General features: G+C 36.1%; 1 non-coding gene across 1 annotated transcript; it reads right to left on the bottom strand.

Annotated features, from left to right (window-relative positions):
- Nucleotides 1-8,223: 8,223 nt before the first annotated feature.
- Nucleotides 8,224-8,327, bottom strand: LOC112583041. The gene has a single exon (XR_003107404.2). It is a non-coding gene; the product is annotated as a U6 spliceosomal RNA (small nuclear RNA).
- Nucleotides 8,328-10,261: the final 1,934 nt, after the last annotated feature.

Here is a 10,261-nt window from a genome sequence, read left to right as displayed (position 1 = left end):
TTCCTTTTGACTGCATGGAAACTTGCTGAGTAGTATGTGTGTGTGTGTGAAAAGCAATACATTTGCTGTGGTACTGAATCAAATCCCAGATATATGCTTTTGAGTTCTTATAATAAAATTTAATGGTCTTGGCAGTTGAATGTTTGGCCTATCTGAGAGGACAATAGCACTTGGAGAGAACAAATAAACAAATACTTTGACCATTATAGCTACCTTTGGATTCTTCTACCAGAAATATTCTTTTTCAGAAGTTCTTTGTCATATGAACTATTGTAACCATTGTTGACTATCTATAAATAGGAATGTGTAAATAATTTAATATCTAAAGATTTTTGCCTAAAGTGTTCTTTTTTAAGAAAAGTGATTCTTCACTTAGTCAACTTATATTACTCTTGCACCATCAGCATTACCACTGTAAAATGCATTTCCTATGTAGTATTTATCTTTAAGTGAAACTACTGCAAATGGGACTTATAGGTTGCTAACCTTATCTGATATGGGCAAATTAAGGTCACTTTCCATCTCCGTTTTTGTTCCTTTTTGCAATTGCCATATAGCAGGCCAAAACGAAAAGGAAGGAAGGAAAGCAAAGAGAAAGCCAGTGGAAGTGCCATTTTGGGACATAAGCTTGATTTACTTAGGAAACTATTTGATATGCCTTAAAGTTATAACCAACCTAGATAGCATATTCAAAAGCAGAGACATTACTTTGCCAACAAAGGTTCGTCTAGTCAAGGCTATGGTTTTTCCTGTGGTCATGTATGGATGTGAGAGTTGGACTGTGAAGAAGGCTGAGCGCTGAAGAATTGACGCTTTTGAACTGTGGTGTTGGAGAAGACTCTTGAGAGTCCCTTGGACTGCAAGGAGAGCCAACCAGTCCATTCTGAAGGAGATCAGCCCTGGAATTTCTTTGGAAGGAATGATGCTGAAGCTGAAACTCCAGTACTTTGGCCACCTCATGTGAAGAGTTGACTCATTGGAAAAGACTCTGATGCTGGGAGGGATTGGGGGCAGGAGGAGAAGGGGACGACAGAGGATGAGATGGCTGGATAGCATCACTGACTCGATGGACATGAGTCTCAGTGAACTCCAGGAGTTGGAGATGGACAGGGAGGCCTGGCGTGCTGCGATTCATGGGGTCGCAAAGAGTCGGACACGACTGAGCGACTGATCTGATCTGATCTGATCTGAATGCTACCATTTAACATCATGTTTATTCATTTAGAGGAAGAAACAACAACAGTTCTAGGTTAAAAGTATATTCATATTTATTTCCTTCTATGATAAACAAACTAAAAAAGTGCACCTTTTTAAAATAGAGAAAAATTATTTTCAACCTTTAGGGAATATGTATCAATTCTCTGTGAAAAGTTATTAACTTTTTAAAATAAAAAACATGCATAAATGTTTAAAAAATTTCTGTATTGTGATGTTAATTTTGTTTAAAAATTCCTCTTCATTTAGAAGCAATGCTGCTGCTAAGTCGCTTCAGTCGTGTCCGACTCTGCGACCCCCATAGACGGCAGCCAATCAGGTTCCCCCGTCCCCGGGATTCTCCAGGCAAGAACACTGGAGTGGGTTGCCATTTCCTTCTCCAATGCATGAAAGTGAAAAGTGAAAGTGAAGTCGCTTCAGTCGTGTCCGACTCTTCGCGACCCCATGGACTGCAGCCTTCCAGGCTCCTCTATCCAAGGAATTCTAGGCGAGAGTACTAGAGTGGGGTGCCAGTGCCTTCTCCGATTAGAAGCAATAGTTATATGTATATATTTCACATAAGTTTAATAAAAGGTTCTGTGAGAATAGCATGGGTATATTTTCAGAAAAATTTCCCCCCAAATTGCTTTCCTCTTTGTCCATGGAATTCTCCAGGCAAGAATACTGGAGTGGGTAGCCATTTCCTTCTCCAGAGAATCTTCCCAACCCAGGGATCAAATCTGGTCTTCTGCACTGCAGGCAGATTCTTTACTGTCTAAGCCACTACGGAAGCCCAGAAATACCTTCAGTTCAGTTCAGTCACTCAGTCGTGTCCTACTCTCTGTGACCCCATGAATCACAGCATGCCAGGACTCCCTGTCCATCATCAACTCCTGGAGTTCACCCAAACTCATGTGCGTTGAGTTGGTGATGCCATCCAGCCATCTCATCCTCTGTCATCCCCTTCTCCTCCTGCCCCCAATCCCTCCAGGCATCAGGGTCTTTTCCAATGAGTCAACTCTTCATATGAGGTGGCCAAAGTACTGGAGTTTCAGCTTTAGCATCAGTCCTTCCAAAGAAATCCAAGGACTGGTCTCCTTTAGGGTGGACTGGTTGGATCTCCTTGCAGTCCAAGGGACTCTCAAGAGTCTTCTCCAACACCACAGTTCAAGAGCATCAGTTCTTCAGTGCTCAGCTTTCTTCACAGTCCAACTCTCACATCCATACATGACCACTGGAAAAACCATAGCCTTGACTAGACGGACCTTTGTTGACAAAGTAACGTCTCTGCTTTTTAATATGCTGTCTAGGCTTGTCATAACTTTCCTTCCAAGGAATAAGCATCTTTTAATTTCATGGCTGCAATCACCATCTGCAGTGATTTTGGAGCCCCAAAAAATAAAGTCTGACACTCTTTCCACTGTCTCCCCATCTATTTCCCATGAAGTGATGGGACTGGATGCCATGATCTTCGTTTTCTGAATGTTGAACTTTAAGCCGACTTTTTCACTCTCCTCTCTCACTTTCATCAAGAGGCTTTTAGTTCCTCTTCACTTTCTGCCATAAGAGTGATGTAATCTGCATATCTGAGGTTATTGATATTTCTCCCGGCAGTCTTGAGTCCAGCTTGTGCTTCTTCCAGTCCAGCGTTTCTCATGAGGTACACTGCATAGAAGTTAAATAAGCAGGGTGACAATATACAGCCTTGACTTACTCCTTTTCCTATTTGAAACCAGTCTGTTGTTCCATGTCTAGTTCTAACTGTTGCTTCCTGACCTGCATACAGGTTTCTCAAGAGGCAGGTCAGATGGTCTGGTATGCCCATCTCTTTCAGAATTTTCCACAGTTTCTTATGATCCACACAGTCAAAGGCTTTACCTTACATGATTTAAATAAGGAGAATTGGATAGTAATGATATTGTATCTTACTAGAAAAAAAAGTCAAGATAAAATTTAAAGGAAAAAGGTGGATCTGTATTGCTTGCCTAATATAAAGAGAAGTAGAGAATCAGAACTGTATTTGGCCTCAAGAACAAGTAAGCTTGGAGTTTTCCTTGTGACTCAGATGGTAAAGAATCTGCCCACAATGCAAGAGACCTGGGTTTGATCTCTGGGTTGGAAAGAGCCCCTGGAGAAGGGAATGGAAAGCCATTTCAGTATTCCAGCCTAGAAAGTCCCATGGACAGAGGAACCTGGTGAGGTACAGTCCATGGGGTTGCAAAGAGTCAGACACTACTGAGTGGCTAACTCTTTCACTGTTTCACTTTTTCGCAAGTAAACAACTATTATGGCTTAAATATGTTTTAATTTTTTCTCACAAAATAGGATATCTGATTGATACTTCATATTAGTACTTCTTGATAATGTTTTCAGAGGTGCATATTATTTTCATCTCTGTGTTCTGCCATGTGTTGTATTTTGTTCTCGTAATTATTACCTGTGTGCCAAGTTGCTTCAGTCATGTCCAACTGTTTGCGACTCTATGGGCCACAGCTACTCTGCCCATGGGATTCTCCAGGCTTGAGTACTAGAGTGGGTTGCCATTTCCTCCTTCAGGGGATCTTCATGACCCACAGATCGAACCTGTGTCTCTTACATCTCCTGCATTGGCAGGCAGACTCTTTACCACCAGTGCCCACTGGGAAGCCCATAGTTATTACGTTATAATCCCCAAATGGCTGCTGGACCTCAAAGCATTTTTATGCATGTTTTAGGCACGGATGAAGGGGGAAAACAATGGTGAAAGGGGGAAAAGAGAGAGAGAGATACATCAGCTGAGAGTGTCCCTTTTACTGGGAAAACAAAAATCTTTCTGGAAATCTTACTCAGGAGTTTTCTTTAGATTTTATTGGTTAGGACTATGCCATGTTTTACTTTTAGCTGCAATAGAAAGCTCTGTAGTAGGGAAGTTAAGAGAAGAGATGATTGGGATGATATTTAGTGAGTCTACTGAACAGATTAACTTTCACCATTGGTACCACGCAAAGTTATGTACTAAAGAAGAAATGTTCCTGAAACTAAATTCAAATCTTCTAAATATCACTTATGTAAATAAATACTCAATATAACTTTTTATCCAACAATAAATATTTATTATTTGTTCTTTCTAAATAACTAACTGGATTCTGAAATTAAAATAATTAATATATTACCAGAGTAAGTTAGAAAATTTGACTCGATGTCAAATGATAATCACAACTATTACTAGGTACCTAAAATATGCCAGATATTTTAAATTATTAAATAAATAAAATTATTAAAATAAGAACTTAAGGGGGTATTTGTATATCTAGTTGTGATACAAAGAAAATTGATCTAGAGAAGTTAAATAACTTGCCTAACACCCACAGCTTAAAGAAGTGGACTTTGGATTTCAACCTAGTGCTGACTCAGAGCTAACAGCTGACTTCCATATCAATTTTATTGAGTAATGAACACTACAAATTAGTGATACATTTAACACAATTTGATTGCATAAAGATTATTTTATGTTTCAGACCATCACCTGTACTTAGACCCAGTTCTGAACTGGACTCTTTAAAATTTCTACCTCCCATTTAAGCTGTATCTTTTATAACTTTATCCTCTTATATAGAGAGATGTCATTTTACTCTACCTTAAAATCATGTATTAGTAAAGATCAACAAGAAACATAGAGTTTACATTTAATTTGATTCAAAGACTTAAGTTAGAAGAATAACACTTCTGTGAAAGAATTTCAGAGATCCTATGACACAAGGAAAGGGTTTTTATTTATTTCATTCTTAGCTGCAGAAGAATGCTGTAATTCTCTCTTGTCAAATGGGTATAATTCCATTAATATGACAAGGACTTAACCCAAACTGGGAATATTGGGAATCAATATCCTTTTTTTTTTTTTTTTTTGCTTAGTCCAAAAACTTTGCATTAATCTTTGACTTTTTTTTTTTGACACCTCATATTTGTTCTGCCAACAAATCTTAACTCTACTTTCAAAATATATTAAAACTCAATCACTTATCTCCACTATCCACTGCTTCCATCCTGTTTCAGGTTCCTGCTTTCTCTATCTGAATTATTGCAGTAGCCTCTTAAATGACTTTCCTGTTTTTACCCTTGACCCTCACTGTTCTATCCTCAAAAGAGAAACTAGAAGGATCTAGTTAAAATAGAAATGAGACCATGTCACCCTTCTGCTTTCAACCTTCGATAGCCCCATCCCAAGCACTATAAAAACCACTCTTTACAGCCTGAAAAGTCCTGTGTAATCTAGCCCACAGTGTTTCTTTGATCTTACCTTCTCCCTTTCTTTCCTGCTCTTTGCTTTAGCTGTAAGGGCTGCTTTCAATGTCTTAAACTAGTCAGGTATTGTCCAATCTCAGGGCCTTTGCATTGCTTTTCCTGCTATCTGGGCTGTTCTTTCCCAGGTATTGGCATTTCTAACTCTGTTATTTCTTTTAGGTCCTTACTTAAAATCCATGTCTACCAGTAGGCTTTTCCTGTACCTTATTAAAAATTTCAATACTCTTCCTTTAATTTTATGTTTCACTTTCCTACCTTTTTACCTTTGGTACAATATCAAACATTCTATCTCATGTTGAAAAGCTGACATTTTAATCTGTTTGTCTTCTACCTAGTCCAAGTTCTTAGAACCTTCTAAGAACATAAAAGACTCCCAATAAATATTTGTTGGTAGAATGAACAAACAAGTGAATGAATGAATGTGAAAGTCAATAAAAAATCAATGTTAGTATTTAAGTTTTTCTCAGCTTGTTAGTTAAAATCTTTGTGGCTATTAAATCATTTACATGATTTAAAAAAAATTTGTTGAATCTGTTATACCTCAATATCAATATTAACTGTCTAGAGAGGATTAGTATATTATTTTAGATCCTTGATCCTGAGGTTTCATTTTGACCTTCAAATCTTTCAGTTAGTGAAACTGAAAGGATGTTTTAGAACTTTTATATGACTTTTGGAAACTCTGCCATGGACTACATTTCTGCTTTTTTTTTTTTCAAGATTTATTTTAGCTTGTTAAAATATTTTGTGTTAATTATTTTATACTTTCATTTTTATTATGCAAAATTATTCAGAATAAAACATGCATATTCTAAAAAAAAGGGTAACATGCGGACAGTGTTGCAAAACTCCAGGTGGGAGCTGTGACTGTCATGTAAAAATGACATATGTAAAAGTTATAAAATATACAACTGAAGTGTTTGAAGGAGAAAGGTGTCATTTGGGGGAGATTTATTCTCAAAGTCATAAGGAAAAAAATGGGAAGGGATCCCACCTGTTTCTTCTAGAGGTTCTCATTGCATTGCCATGTTTAATGGCAATTTATGTGCTGTATTACAAACAATTTAAATTTTTTAACAAAAGGCAAGCTCTTACCTTCTGGAAAATAGACCAGTTAGAAAAATGATGCACAGTTGCAGAGTTAAATCTGTTCATTTTGTCATTAGAACCACTTAAGTTCACAAACAGTGATATGGGAAGGCACATAAAAGAAGTCCTTTTTTTTGATTTGCCTGACATATGTGAAAAAATCTTTAAAAATATATACATTTGTTCTTTTTCAAAATAAAATTAATCACTAGTAAAAATGCACACATTTTAAGTGTACAGTTTCATGACTTTTGACAAAGGCACACAGCCACCCATGTGAAGAACAGACATTGCTGCCTTCCCAGAAAGTATCTTCAAGTATCTTCAAGTCTTTTCCCTGTGAATCTTCTCCTTTATCCAGAGACAAAACACTTTTTGATTTTTAAAGCTGTTGATTTAGTTTTGTACAATATTGTCCTTCGTGTTAATGGAACTGTGTACCCTTTTATTTTCAGTTTATTCTACTAAGCATAACATTTGTTTGACTTATCCATGTTGTTGTGTCTATCAATATATTTTTTATTGCCAAATAATACTCCACTGCATAAACGTACTAAAATTTGTGCATTCCCTTCTTGATGGAATTTGAGTTTCCAGTTTTTGCTACTTATGAGTAAAGCTTAGTGAATATGTATTTTTATTTTTTGGTAAAAGTCTAGGGATAGAATTTCTAGAACAGAGAACAAGGGCATATTTATAGTTTTATAAGAAAGTGTCAAAACTTTCTCCAAAGTCAGGGTACTATTTTACACTTCAAACTATCTATTTGTTATTGTTTTTAAAACCCCATAGACTTGTGCAGTTTTTAACAGAAGAAGGTCATTTGGGGAGCTTAGATTAGGTGCCAATGTCATACTTTACGTACATTAAATGGTGTCTGAATACCTACAGTATTTATTTTCTCCTGAGAAAGAAAATTGCAATGTTTTTTATTTTCTGATGATCAGCTATGAAACAGAATGTTTTAAAAGTCTGCATATCAAAAGAGTAGCTTAATAAGTAAGCTACTTATTAAGTAAGTAGTAAAACCACCCACTTAATAAATAAGAAGATAAGAAAGTTCTAGGGGCTTCCCTGGTGGCTCAGGGATAAAGAATCCACTTGCCAATGCAGGGGACACAGTTTCCATCCTTGGTTAGGGAAGATCCCACATGCCTCAGGACAGCTAAACCTGAGCCCCACAACTACTGAACCAGTGCTCTAGAGCCCATGCTCCACAACAAGAGAAACCACCACAAAGAGAATCCCACACACTGGAGCTGGAGAGTAACCCCTGCTCTCCACACTAGAGAAGGCCTGCATGCAGCACCAAAGATCCAGAGCAACCAAAAATAAATAAATAAATCTTTTAAAAAGTATTTAAAAATAAATAAAAATACAACTTTACTGGAAAAAGAAAGAAAGTTGTAAACTATGGCTATCATGGAAATTAGTAATTCTACTTATAATTCGAGCTCACCATTTCAATTTTTCCCCCAACTTGTGTGTGTGTGTGTCTAAACAGATCTATATAACAGTCTTTATTATTTGTGCTTCTAGGCACTTCTCTAAATTCATTACAGAGTGGGTATCACATCCATTCCCTGAATAAACAGAACAAAATTCTTCTCCAGTAGGATGCAAGCAGCAGTCTTAAAACCATTTTTATTACATATATGTAAAAAAAAAAAATCCTTAAATAATCTGCTTGTCCTCCTTGTGCAGGGGCCAGGCTAATCTTCTCTGTACTGTTTCAGTTTTAGTATATGTGCTCCCTACTAAACTTTTAAAATTCATCAAACCCAAAATATATTGTGACAAACCACCTTTAATTTTTCCTACCCACATTTTATAGATTTTAATATTCTAAGTTTTTCACTCATCAAAATTTTGTTTTTTAAGTTTTATTTAACATCTTAAAGAGCATAAAAATTTCTGAAACCCCTCTACCTCTTTGAAAAAGGGAGTTATATTTTGAAATAAGTTTAAAAGGAGCTCCATTCTGGAAGAACTTAAAATCAGTTCTGAATTTACTGTCTAGAACACCAGGCAAAAATCCATCATCCTCAACCTTTACAGTAGGTTGTGAAGCTAACAGTAAGCTTCCTAAAATGCATGTACTTTCACAATCCTATTCTTATTGAAAATGTTTTTCCTCAGAAACATACTTGTGTTTGAGAAAAAACAACTACAGGGCAAAAATTTTTGAGAGGAAGTTGAAAATAGGTACCATGGAAAATATTATTATTGATTTTCTTTTTTATAAATGTGTTTGGCAGTGAATGTGAACTGAGCTGTCCAGTGTAAGCATCCAGAAAATTTTCCCCCATTGGTAATATAGTAGAGTTCTCTTTCAGTAAACATTTGCTTTCGAAAATCATAAAAGGTCAGTTTTGGCCAACTGCATCAGTCCTTATTCTGCCATCTGTAAAAAATTTAGTCTTTGCCTTTTTGAATGAACCTTTAAAAATATACAAGACCTAATTCTATCCTTTACTCTCATAAAACTTCCACTGGACTCCAGTGGGAACATTTTAAAGTTAAATTCTGAGGAATAAGGACATTTCATAATGCCTTCTTGTGAGAACTTCCTTGGCAGAACTTGGCCAACTCATTCCTCCTGTGAGTGTTCTATGATATTAAAAATTTTAGAGTTTCAAAATAGACTCCATTCTATAAAGCAATTATGCTTGTTACAGATAGATATACATGCACATACATCCAAACACACACATATGTGACCATCAAAATTCTAATGTGATGAACATCCAAAGTGGTTGACTCTTGGTACATTGAGGAGCTACCCAACTCTGTCCATCGTTTATTGATCAGTAGGTAGGTTTGTTCTTGCTACCCTACCTGTGCTTTTCTAGTGCTTTATTGTAAAAACAAACAAACAAACAAAAAATATTTTATGGATAGTTAGCGTGTGCCAGAGCTATACTAAAATTCTACATACATTATTTCATTTACTTTTGTAAGTAGGAATTATCATTCCTGATTCACTGTGGCGAAACAGGATGGCTAGAAGTCTACTGACACTCAAACAGCAGAGCTAGTATCTCTGACTCCAAAGCTATGGGTCTTAACTGCTGCATACTTTGCATTATATTGTACTTCTGTCCTTTATACACCCTTTTTAAAGCAAAGGGAAGGTCATTGTTTTGAGGGGCCTTGTTTACTTACCTGTCTCTCTAATGAGGACTGACTAGCTTGAGACAGGGTTCTTGTCTTCTTCATCTTTGTATTGCTAAAGCAAGATCCATAGGAATTTAATAAATACATCTTAAATTTAAAAGTTACCTTCTGATTTAGATTTCACCCCCTTATGATAGAAAATATAACCTCCCAAATGTCATTCCCAAATCCCAGCATGCAGAAATAACTGGATCAATATTTGATAAATGAGTGAAATCCAAAAAAATATTAGAGACACTTATAGTCTACTTTTGCTTCTAATACATTTGTATAACAATGGTACACTCTAAGTATTTAATTGCTTGATATTAATTAAGCATTGTTAGGGCATGATGGTTGAAGACTATCATAAGGCTGGTAGATGAAAAAGAGGGAAAACAACAAATGTTTCAATGATAAAAGTGTTTTAATATCACAATATAAACTTCCTGAAGTAGTATTTTATTTGAGAATATACATATTTGAGTAAATTCATTTGGAACTGTTAAACTGATCAGAGATATATCAATAGATAAATGGA

The sequence above is a fragment of the Bubalus bubalis genome, chromosome 2, assembly GCF_019923935.1.
Source record: "Bubalus bubalis isolate 160015118507 breed Murrah chromosome 2, NDDB_SH_1, whole genome shotgun sequence".
Taxonomy (NCBI): Eukaryota; Metazoa; Chordata; class Mammalia; order Artiodactyla; family Bovidae; genus Bubalus; species Bubalus bubalis.
This window is presented reverse-complemented; position numbering and strand designations above follow the sequence as displayed.